Genomic DNA, 12,105 nt, shown 5'->3' on the forward strand with positions numbered 1-12,105 from the left:
ACGTAGGGCATGGCAAATTATGAATAAATAAATTCGCCTGAATTACTTCTGGAACACAAGTGAGTGCGTCTTCATTTCGCTCTTGGGCGATAATCGTCTTATAAATACCGGCGTGGCTCTGCCGGAAAAGCAACGCATTGCCCCTGGAAATCGAGCGCCAGAGTTACAACTCGGCCGCACCTTAAAGACATATATATATATATATATGCTATGGTGCTGGCGCTCGTCGACACTGACGAAGGCTAACGCCGAAACGCGTCTGTTGTGGAGATTGAATCGCGAATAAATCTTTAACGGATTTAACCTAACATGAGTGCTGGTCCAAATTTACTGTGAAGTAAGGAGCTAGATATATATATATATATATATATATATATATATATATATATATATATATATATATATATATATATATATATATATATATATATATGTATAATATATATTATCTACTGGCGGTCGCCAGTAGATAGTTATAGTTAGGATCGTGTTTCCATAGGAAATCCGCAACATTCTATTTTGAATAACTTTGGCGCCGATTGATGAATCTTCGCGAACTTTTCAAAATAGGTGGGGCGCTCCGCTCCGCTCCTTCCCTGAAAGTCTCGGGGGGATTCGTCAAGCGGGGGCTGAGAAAAAGGGGGTCCCAAAACGCGTTTTCCCCATGCATTTTTCCCTAGGACCTTTAGTCCAAGCTACAGCCCGAACGGCTGAACAGAATTACTTGAAATTTGGCAGAGAGGTAGTCCTCAGGTCAGGGATGTGCCTTTTGCAGGTCTGGTGTAAATCTGTTCAGTATTTCCTGAGAAAATAGCATTTAAATCAATATATATATCTATAGGCGCGCTCCGAGCGCGTACGGTAAGCTTACCGTACGCGCCCGCTGCCGTGCGCGAGCTTAATTCTGATTGGTGGTTACATGACTGTAAACATTCGAATCGGTCGAAATCAGGAAGTGTCGGCCGCCATTTTGTGTGTCTCACAATGATAAACAAAGGTGGAGAAAGTGAAAAGGGGGCAACGAAGAGAGTTGCAGACCCCCTAGCGTTTGTCAGGGGGTCCAAGAAGGACCCAAAAGTATGAAAAATACATTTTTTTTTTTTTTTTTAAATCGCGGGGTGCACGGCAGAAAAAAATCATAAAAAAAAAATAGAAAATAATAATAAATACATAACTTAGCATTCAAAAAACCATACAAATTCACTTAAAAAACCATAGGTTTCACACACGTTATAGTTAGGAATTATCATTTAAAAAACCTTGCAAATTCACTTAAAAAACAATAGGTTTCACACATGTTATAGTTAGCTGGACATTTCCCTCGTAAAAAACCAATGAAATTCCCCCGTTATAGTTAGTGCAGGCAACTATAACTCACGCGACCGCAATCCTCTGCTGATGACGTCAGGTATTACATCACTGATTATATATGTGTCTTTCTGAAAAATAAATATTTGTAATATACGTATAGCTAAAGATTAATGGAAGAAGACATGGGTAAATAGGTGTCTAAATACAGTGATGTAATATCTGACGTCATCAGCAGAGGATTGCGGTCGCGTGAGTTATAGTTGCCTGCACTAACTATAACGGGGGAATTTCATTGGTTTTTTACGAGGGAAATGTCCAGCTAACTATAACATGTGTGAAACCTATGGTTTTTTAAGTGAATATAGATATATAAATATATATATATATATATATTTATATTTATATATATATTTTTCTTTTTTTGTATCCATACAGGTCAGCTCCCATTGGAAAAATGAGATTTGGAAGGCCATCGCCAAGAAGGTGAGGACCCTAGTGTCTAAAAGCAGCACAGCATCCACTGCCTCAAGAGATGGGAGGACCTATGATCTAGGACCAAAAAGTTAGCAGAAGTCCAACTCAGCCAATCCTCCCAACATTCTAAGCGTGTGCACCACACTCTGACCCCCTAATGGCCCGCATACATGGGGTGGCCAATCTCCAGATGATGGGCAGCTGAAAGCAAGACAGTGGCATTAAGGAGGGGAATATTTGGGGGTTTTTCATTTTAAATAAAAAAAATGTGTTACAGCAACAAAATTTGACATTGATACAATGGTTGATACATGACCAACGCATAAGAAGAGTTCTTGAAGGTTTGCGTTTTGCACAAGGTGTATCATGATGTGTTTTATTAAAAATGTGTTAAAAATTATACCAATATATTTATTACTTATAAAAGACTGTTTTGAGCAGACACATGCCTGCCTAAAATAAATTAAACATGATTTTGTGATGCTTTGTCACAATTATGACGGATGTTATGTTCCTTGTAATACTGTGACATAGCATAAAATACACTTTTGATACAGTGAATGTTCCAAACTTCACATTTGTGAGTTAGTACTATAAAAAACACAATAGAAAACATGAGTCACAATGATTAAAAACATTAGATTAGATGGCTAAAAGTTTGATTAAAACATGTTAAAATTATGTTTTTAATTTAAAAAAAATTATTTTAAAAATGATACCTTTGTGTGATGTCTTACTTATTCACAAATGTGCGTGTAAGCCAGTCTGTTTATTGACAAATACATTCTATGGGCATACATGTTTGAAAAAAACATACAGGAATGTGAACACATTAGTGATTGAGTAACACATACCGAAAAACATACATTTTACATTCTTTGGTATGTCCAGACAATAAATGAATAATGAACAAAAATGTAATACTTAAATGGACTTTTGCAGATGGAATGTTCCAGCACGAACAAAACAGATATACTGTCCTACCTTTTCCAAGGGCAATATTTTAAAATGCACTTGAAATTTGATTGATGGAAAGAAATATGTCGAAGTATCCTATCCTCAAATTTCAAAAGCAGGCAAAAAAATTACTCATTTTAAAATTTTTGAAATGCATCGAAGTTAAAAAAAATGTAATAGTAAATTGCATTTAGATTTATATTTAAAAAAATATATATGAAGCAGTGTGTTTAAAAACGTTTTAGAATGTTGCACCAATTCTTGACTAAACTGAAAACCTGAATTTTTATTTTTCAGTATGGTAAAACAAACTACAAATAAATTAATATATTTTAGTGTTAAATCGATTTTTATTAGCAGAACCCATAATGTAAAAATACAATACAGTGTCGCCTACAAACCAGTGGGCCGGCAGAGTCATATTCAAACCAGGAGGGTAGGCAGTGAGATCAAGACTTCCTAATCAGGTAAATACAGAGAAGGTCGCCTACAACCCAGGCAGGGCCGGCCATGTTGGTAAAGAATGATGAGTGATAGGCCAAACGTCCACAATGAGGGGATAGTGACAGAGGCCGTTGCGCTGTATGGAGTGTAGGCAGCAGCCTACCAAAGCCTAAATCAATCCGTTAAGTGCTAGTGGGTCTGCTTTTAAAGAGAAAAACCAAAGAACAACAGGAAGAAACACACCCACACACATCCACCCTCCGCACCCACCTCTCCATTGAGAAAAAACAAAGAAAATACAATCTGGCTTGCAAACTAATGTATATGATAACCTACAGTGCCAGGGAGGGTCATGGGGTCCTTCAACACTAGATTGCACTATGTTACTACACCATCCTCGGGGATGAATTAAAAAATCCGGAGATAGTTAGGATAGGACAATTCTCAAAATTATGTGGATAGAATGGAAATAAAGGGGACCCAGATTTTAGCATACTACGATTTATTCCTAAGGGTAGCCATTGACAGTCGCTCCATGCCTAAAAGATACCATAATTGATGCAGCCATTGCGTATGCTCTGGGACCCTGTCTGATTTCCACCCGGCCAACAGTAGCTGGTGTGCAGCATTCAATTCAAGCCCCATCTGTTTACCTCTGATAGATCTCAGGGGGAAGGTCAGGGCGGTAGGCAGTCCTAAGAGTGTATAAGCGGGAAGCCTAGGAATGGTAATGTGTCGAAGGCCCTATCTATGTCATCAAGTATTTTCTCCCAGTATCTCGTAAACTTTGGTCTATTCCATAGCAAGTGAAGGAGGGTGCCAGGGCTACCGCGGCCACGCCAGCAGAGACCGCTGTATTGAGGGTTCCACTTGGCCAGGCGGGCCGGGGTATGATACCAGTAGGATACAATTTTAAATGCAGTTTCGGCGTGCCCCATGGAGTGTGAGGTGTGGTGGGCCCTATAGAATACATCTTCCCACTCCTTGTCTGACAATGTGCGTCCCAGCTTGTCTTCCCAGCGCCTCTGACTTGCTGAACGTGTCTTCTCAGTGCTCGTGGTGAGGAACGAGTATATTTCTGAGATAAGTTTGTGCTCGTCTTTTTTGTATAGGAGCCATTTCTTGAACAGCTTCATTGGTCTGATGGCCAGGGGTTGTGTTGTGACGTTAGATACCCAGTGCATCATTTGTGTATGTAAAAAGAGTCAGTGAGGCTGTAATCCCTTTTAAGCTGTGTAAAAGGAATAAGGCCCTGCATGTCAAACAGGTGTCCCAGGCGTTTACACCCACCCTCCAGCCAGCGCTGGTCAACCTTCTTGTCCATTCCAGGTGGGAAGTCAAGGTTTAGGAAGATCAGGGTCATCGGCGAGGGGAAAGTGGTGAGGTTAGCTCTTGTGGCAACTCTATCCCAGGTGAGCAGAGTAGAGTGAGTGACAGGTGAGGATTATAGCCCCCAGGACCGCGGCAGCCAAGCCTCCCTCCAGATATGGTGGCCCGCCACCGTCTGGTCCATGAAGACCCAATACTTCCTGGGGTGATTCCATTCCACGAGGTACCGCAACAGTGAGGCTTGAAAATAGTGGGCGAATCTGGGCAGTGTGAGGCCGCCCTCTTTTTTAGTGTGCTGCAGCAGGGACTTCTGTAAGCGGGGAGCAGTCGGGTCCCAAATGAAACATTCGATCTTGGCTTGTATGCGGTGAAGCTAGTGCGACAGGGGCTGTAATGGGAGCATCTGAAAGAGATACAAGGCCAGGGGAAGTACGTTCATTTTGACAGCAGCCATCTTTCTAAACCACGACAAAGGGAAGCGTCGCCAGTGTGTCAGATCTTTACGGATTTGCGAGAGGAGGGTTGTGTAATTCACCTCCGCAGTCTTAGCCAGGCTCTTGAAGAGAACCAACCCAGTCGAAGGCAAAGTGTGAATGTAATGTGTTAACTGTCGCTTGTGCTGCAGTAAGGTTGAGCACTTGGGACTTCTGCATATTTATTTTAAAGCCAGAGACCTGGCTAAAGGCCTGCAGATCATCCATTATCGCTGGCAATGAAGTAAGGGTAAGGGCCACCGAGAAAATGACGTCATCGGCCTAGAGGCTAATAAGATGGCGATCTGACCCAAACGGGACACCGTGCGCGGAAGGGTTATCTCAGAGTCAGTGAGCGAAAGGCTCCATATACAGAGCGAAAAGTAAGGGGGAGAGAGGGCAGCCCTGCCTGGTCTCCCCCCCACCGGGAAAGTGCTCAAGAGCAGTCCATTGGCCCTGACTGCCGCTGAGGGAGTGCTATATATGCTCGCCACCCTTTTTCGGAACCTAACCCCTAGTCCAAAGCGTTTCGGAGTGGCGAAGAGATATGGCCAGTGCACGCGGTCGAAGGCCTTCTCTGCATCGACCGCCAAGATTAGAGCCTCTTCCTTAGAGTGTTGCACTTTGTCAATCAAGTGACAAATCCATTTAGTATTGTCCCCGCATTGCCGAGCTGGAATGAAGCCTGACTGATCTGGATCGATCAAACCAGGCATGAGAGGGTTCAGTCTATGGGACAGGATGCTGGCGAATAGCTTTGCGTCTATACTCACGTCTGTATTCAGCAAGGAGCTGCAAAGTTTCAGGTCTTTCCCCGGTTTAGGGAGGACCGAGATAGTAGCTTGTAGCATAGAGGCCGTTAGGGAGCCCATTTCCGCAAAAGAGTGGAATAAACGGGTGAGTAGAGGGCCAGAAAGTCTTGGAAAAAAGGGCGATAAAACCGGGATCAGCAAAAGTTAGAGGAGGCAGCGTAGTATAGGGACTCGTAGAACGATCGGAAGGCTGCCACGATCTCTGCGTCCTCTGTAACCAAAGACCTGTTTCTCTCCTCGTATCGCTTTAATGGCCTGTGCAGCACGTTGACTGCGGAGACAGTGGGCTAACATGCGACCACCTTTATTAGAGCCGATGTAATATTTGTGCTTCAGCCGGACCACAGCGTGCTCAGCGCTGTCAAGATCTAAACACCGCAGCTGGAGACACTCCTTCTCCAACTGGTGCCAAACTCTGGGGGCCCCGCTACGCTTATGAATGGTTTCCAGTTCCCTGACTCTATCCTCCAACTCCGCACGCTTGGTCTGCCACGTCCTGTTTTCGTAAGCCGCTTTAGCGATGAAAGCCCCTCTCGCTACTAGCTTGAGTGCCTCTCATACCGAGGACAGTGGCGTAGTTCCAACATCATTAAGCGCCAGGTAGTCCGTCAGGCAACGCCTAATATCATCCACCACCGTCGGTGACCGAAGCAGCGAGTCCCGTAAGCGCTACTGTGAAGCAGGTGTCCGTATGAGTGGTCTGAGAAGGAGTGGGCTTCAATGGTGGAGTCTGTGGTGCAAGCCCAGGCAGCCTGGGAGACGAGGAAATGATTCAGCCTGGCATATGTTTTATGTGCCGCTGAGTTGTAGGAGTAATGTCGTGTATCTGGGTGTAAGCACCGCCAAGCGTCTTTGATCCCTTCATTGCTTAACCACTTGCCATCCTTCATTTACAAGGCTCCCGCATCTCCAGACCTTGAGCCCAAACGGTCCTGCCCAGCATCCATAACCAAATTAAGATCGCCTCCCACTACCACCATGGAGTCGCGTGTGTGAAGGACTTCGGCCAGTGCATCTCGCAAGAATTTCTCCTGATGTTCATTTGGGAAGTATATGGAGGAAATAGTTATATGATAGGACCCCAACCGGAATCGCAGTGCTAACAGGTGCACCTTGATCTCTGCAACAGGACCCACCAGCAGCCCCCTAAAGCGCCTTGAGAGCAGAATGGTCACCCTGCCTCGCTTACTTCTCCCAGAGGACCAAAACTGCTGAGGGAATTCCCTAAGTTGCATACGGTGGGGTATCGCCGTGAAGGAGGTGAGTCTCCTGAAGGAGGCACACATCTCCCCCGGAATGTTCCAGTAGCGATAGGACTGTCTTTCGCTTAGTAGGATTATTAGGACCTCGGGCATTGAAACTAACTACCATGACCTCAATCTGGGAAAGACGGTCCATCTAAGGCAATAGTTACTGCTGCTGGGAGCGTGCTGGGAGGTAAAGGACGTGGGAGGTCCCTGGGACGAGAACACAAAGGCATAACCCGACAAAAAGGCATTAAAGAAAAAGCTCACTGGAGAGAGAACCCCACCCATCCCAGAAGAAGAAGAACAAACCATGAAACAACAAAAGAATAACCTGAGTAAGTTCATGAAGTCCATCCTGAGATTGGTCAGTGAAGATTGGAATCAACTAAGGGTGAGAGCACGCTCCTATTTGAGGAAGGAAAGAGAGGAGTCCCCCGCTCTCACCAGGCCAAAGGTGAGTAATGTTACCCTTCAAACTTTCATTATCAATCATTAGAGTCTAGGCTGTCCCCTTCCGTGCTGGCCAAGGTCTGCAGTACGGCAGACCGCTCCTCGTTGATTGTGGCGGGGTCGGGGCAAAGGCGATTCACACCCCTGCTCCTCCTAGGCCCATGCCCATGCCCCTGAGGCCCCTGTGAGCCCGGCTCTCTAGAGCATCTGGTTGAGAGGGCAGGTCGTCGATGTTGAGATTCAGAACTTTACAAGCGTCTATCAGAGAGGAAACCTGGTGAAGGCCCCCAACAGTGCGGAAAATGAGACGGAAAAGGTGACCCCAAGCATAGGAGATGTTCTGAGATCGCAGGTGGTTGGTAAAGGGGCGAAAGTCCCTTGTCTTTTGCAGGGTACTGATGGCCAGATCCTTATACAATTGGGGAGAGTGGTTTCGAAAGTGTAGCGGTTGGCTCGAATGGGCCGACCTGAGGATCTCCTCCTATACTGTGAAATCGTGGATGCACACTAAAATGTCTGCGGGAGGGCGGTTCGGCTGCCACCGCAGGCCCACATGGTGGCATCGGTCAATCTTGATGGTGCAGTCCTCTGGCGCATTTCGGATCGTGCAGAAGAGGTCCTGGAGATAGCCCGTGAGGTCCTCCCTCTCCGCCCCGGGTGGAACTGCTCGGATGCGGATATTATTCCGTTTTGACCTGTTCTCTATCAATCAATCAATCAATCATAGGCATTTATAGAGCGCTCTACTTACCCGGAGGGTCTCAAGGCGCTGGGGGGGGGGGGTGCTGCTACTACCCGAACAGCCAGGTCTTGAGCTTCTTCCTGAAGGCGAGGTGGTCTTGGGTCAGGCGCAGGTCGGTCGGGAGGGAGTTCCAGGTCTTGGCGGCCTGGTAGGAGAAGGACCTTCCTCCTGTTGTCGTTCTTCGGATGCGGGGGACGGCGGCGAGGGAGTGACTGGCTGATCGGAGGTGTCGTTTGGGAGCGTAGAAGTTGATGCGGTTGTTGAGGTAGCTCGGGCCTTGGTCGTGAAGAGCTTTGTGTGCGTGGGTGAGGAGACGGAAGGTGATTCTCTTGTTGACCGGGAGCCAGTGCAGGTCTCTTAGGTGTCCGGAGATGTGGCTGTGTCGTGGGATGTCGAGGATGAGTCTGGCTGAGGCGTTCTGGATCCGTTGGAGTCTCTTCTGGAGCTTGGCGGTGGTTCCGGCGTAGAGGGCGTTGCCGTAGTCCAGTCGGCTGGTGACGAGTGCCTGGGTGACATTCTTCCTGGTCTCGGTGGGGATCCACCGGAAGATCTTCCGTAGCATGCGCAGGGTGTTGAAGCATGACGAGGAGACGGCGTTGACTTGCTTGGTCATGGAGAGGGAGGAGTCCAGGATGAAGCCCAGGTTGCGTGCGTGGTTTGTCGGTTTGGGTGCGGTGCCCAGGGCGGGGGGCCACCAGGAGTCGTCCCAGGCGGAGGGCGAGGATCCCAGGATGAGGACTTCCGTCTTGTCCGAGTTCAGCTTCAGGCGGCTGGTCGACATCCATTCGGCTACCTCTTTCATTCCTTCGTGAAGGTTGGCTCTGGCGGCGGCGGGGTCGTTGGTCAGGGAGAGGATCAGCTGGGTATCGTCCGTGTAGGAGATGATGTTGAGGTTGTGTTGGCGTGCGATGGCCGCGAGGGGGCTCATGTATACGTTGAAGAGGGTTGGGCTCAGCGAGGATCCTTGAGGGACGCCGCAGATGACTTTGGTGGCCTCTGACTTGTACGGCGGTAGACGGACTCTCTGTGTTCTTCCGTCGAGGAAGGAGATGATCCATTCCAGTGCCTTCTCCTGGATTCCGACGTTGCTGAGGCGCTGCACTAGGGTGCGGTGGCAGACGGTGTCGAAGGCCGCGGAGAGGTCTAGTAGGATGAGGGCCGCTGTTTCTCCGTTGTCCATCAGGGTTCGGATGTCATCGGTGGCAGCGATGAGGGTGGTCTCGGTGCTGTGGTTGGCTCGGAAGCCAGACTGTGAGGGGTCGAGGGATCCGTTCGTCTCGAGGAAGGCGGCCAGTTGCTTGTTGACGGTCTTCTCGATGACTTTGGCTGGGAACGAGAGCAGCGAGATGGGGCGGTAATTTTTGAGTTCGGTGGGGTCCGCTGTTGGTTTCTTGAGTAGAGCGCTGAGTTCGGCATGCTTCCAGCTCTCAGGGAAGGTGGCGGTGGTGAAGGAGGTGTTGATGATGTCCCGCAGGTGGGGTGCGATGACGGCGTCGGCTTTGTTGAAGACGTGGTGAGGGCAGGGGTCGGTCGGAGATCCGGAGTGGATGGAGTTCATCATGCGGACGGTTTCTTCGGTGCAGATCGGGGTCCAGGCGCGGAGGGTGGAGGTGGGGGGCGGTGGTTCGGTCGGGTTGGACGTGGCGTTCGTCGGTGTTGAAGCTGTTGTGTATGTCCGCGATCTTGTTGTGGAAGTAGGAGGCGAGGGAGTTGCAGAGTTCTTGCGATGGGGTGATGTCGTTGTTTCCGGCGTTGGGGTTGGAGAGCTCTTTCACGATGTTGAAGAGTTCCTTGCTGTTGTGTGCGTTGTTATCCAACCGGTCCTTGAATGCAGTTATCTTGGTGTTGCGGATCAGTTGGTGGTGCTTCCGGGTGGCAAGCTTGAGGGTGGTTATGTTGTCCGGAGTTGGCTCCCTTCTCCAGGCTTTCTCGAGGGCTCGGCAGTTCTTCTTGGAGCTCTTGAGTTCGTCGGTGAACCATGGGGCCTTCTTGCTGCCGGGTCTGCTGGGCGGGGTCCTCAGTGGGGCGAGTTCGTCCGCGCAGTTGCTGATCCACTTTGTGAGGTTGTCGGCGGCCTGGCTGGGGTTCGCTGAGCTGGCGGGAGGGTGCTGGCTCAGGGAAGCGGCGAGCTGGTCGGCTGTGATCTTGCTCCAGCTTCTGCGGGCGACCTGTTGCTGGTGGTGGTGGGTCGTCGTTCTTTTGAAGGTGAAGTGGACGCAGCTGTGGTCCGTCCAGTGGAGTCCTGTGGCGTGGCTGAAGGCGATGTCTTTGCTGGAGGAGAAGACGGCGTCAAGTGTGTGTCCGGCGAGGTGGGTGGGGGCGGTCACCAGTTGCTTGAGTCCGAGGTTGGCGAGGTTGTCGAGCAGGGTGGTGGTGTTGTGGTCGTTGTTGTTCTCCAGGTGGAAGTTGAGGTCCCCCAGGAGGATGTAGTCAGCGGAGGGGAGGGCATGCGGGCTGACGAAGTCGGCGATGTCCTCGCTGAATTGTGTGCGTGGTCCCGGGGGTCGGTAGATCAGGGTGCCTCTGAGGGTGGTCTTCGGGTCGGTGTGGATCTGGAAGTGTAGGTGTTCGGCGGTAGTCAGGATGTCGTCGGTGTAGGTCGTGATGCAGATGGTGTTCCTGTGGATGATGGCGATGCCTCCTCCTATCTGGTTGGCGGTGCGGTCCCTCCGGGTGATCTTGTAGCCCTCTGGGATGGCGATGGCGATGTCGGGCGCTGAAGAGGCGTTCATCCAGGTCTCCGTGAGGAAGGCAACGTCAGGAGCAGTGGTGTCGATGAGGTTCCAGAGTTCGATGGCGTGTCTGTGGACTGAGCGGGTGTTGAGCAGGATGCACTTGAGGTGGTTGCTGCTGGTGTTCGGCTTGGCGGGTGCTGGTGTGGGGCGGGTCCGGATGCAGGTGAACTTGCAGGTGCGGCAGCTGAAGGGTCCGTGGGTGCGTCTCGGGGTGGCACGGTAGCATCCCGGGACTCGTCCGTCGTTGAGTGCGATGAGGGTGGCGGCGTCGTAGGTCCGGCGGGTGGGCTGGGGTCTGCGGGGGCCAGGGGTCCTGGCACTGGGCGCGGTCCAGGCGCGGACGGGCTTACCTTTGGCGCACCTTCGGCGCTCAATCGGCGCTCCCGCTGCGCGCGTCCGCTGCGCGGTCACTGAGGGGGCGTCATAAGAAGGGAGCCGGGAGGGCGGGTCAGCTGGGAGGCAGGGAGCGCGTGGTCCTATCAGCAGGCGTGGGGGCGGGGTTGCGGCAAAAACCGGCGCGAAAATCGAGTCGGGCGGCCCTGCGGCGGCTGGGGCGCCGGGCTGGATCGGCGATCGAGGCGGGCGGCCCTGCGGCGGCTGGGGCGCCGGGCTGGAGGTGTCAGCAGGTAGCAGGTAGGCAGCTGGAAGGAGGCAGGCAGCAGGCAGTGGGCGTGGGGGCAACCAGGCCGAGGGCACAGTGGTCTCTGCAGAACCTGGGTCGGGGTCCCCTTAAGAAGGGAGCCGGGAGGGCGGGTCAGCTGGGAGGCGGGGAGCGCGTGGTCCTATCAGCAGGCGTGGGGGCGGGGTCGCGGCAAAAACCAGCGCGAAAATCGAGTCGGACGGCCCTGCGGCAGCTGGGGCGCCGGGCTGGATCGGTGATCGAGGCGGGCGGCCCTGCGGCGGCTGGGGCGCCGGGCTGGAGGCGTCAGCAGGTAGCAGGTAGGCAGCTGGAAGGAGGCAGGCAGCAGGCAGTGGGCGTGGGGGCAACCAGGCCGAGGGCACAGTGGTCGCTGCAGAACCTGGGTCGGGGTCCCCTTAAGAAGGGAGCCGGGAGGCCGGGTCAGCTGGGAGGCGGGGAGCGCGTGGTCCTATCAGCAGGCGTGGGGGCGGGGTCGCGGCAAAAACCGGCGT

The sequence above is a fragment of the Triturus cristatus genome, chromosome 6 (genome assembly GCF_964204655.1).
Source record: "Triturus cristatus chromosome 6, aTriCri1.1, whole genome shotgun sequence".
Classification (NCBI taxonomy): Eukaryota; Metazoa; Chordata; class Amphibia; order Caudata; family Salamandridae; genus Triturus; species Triturus cristatus.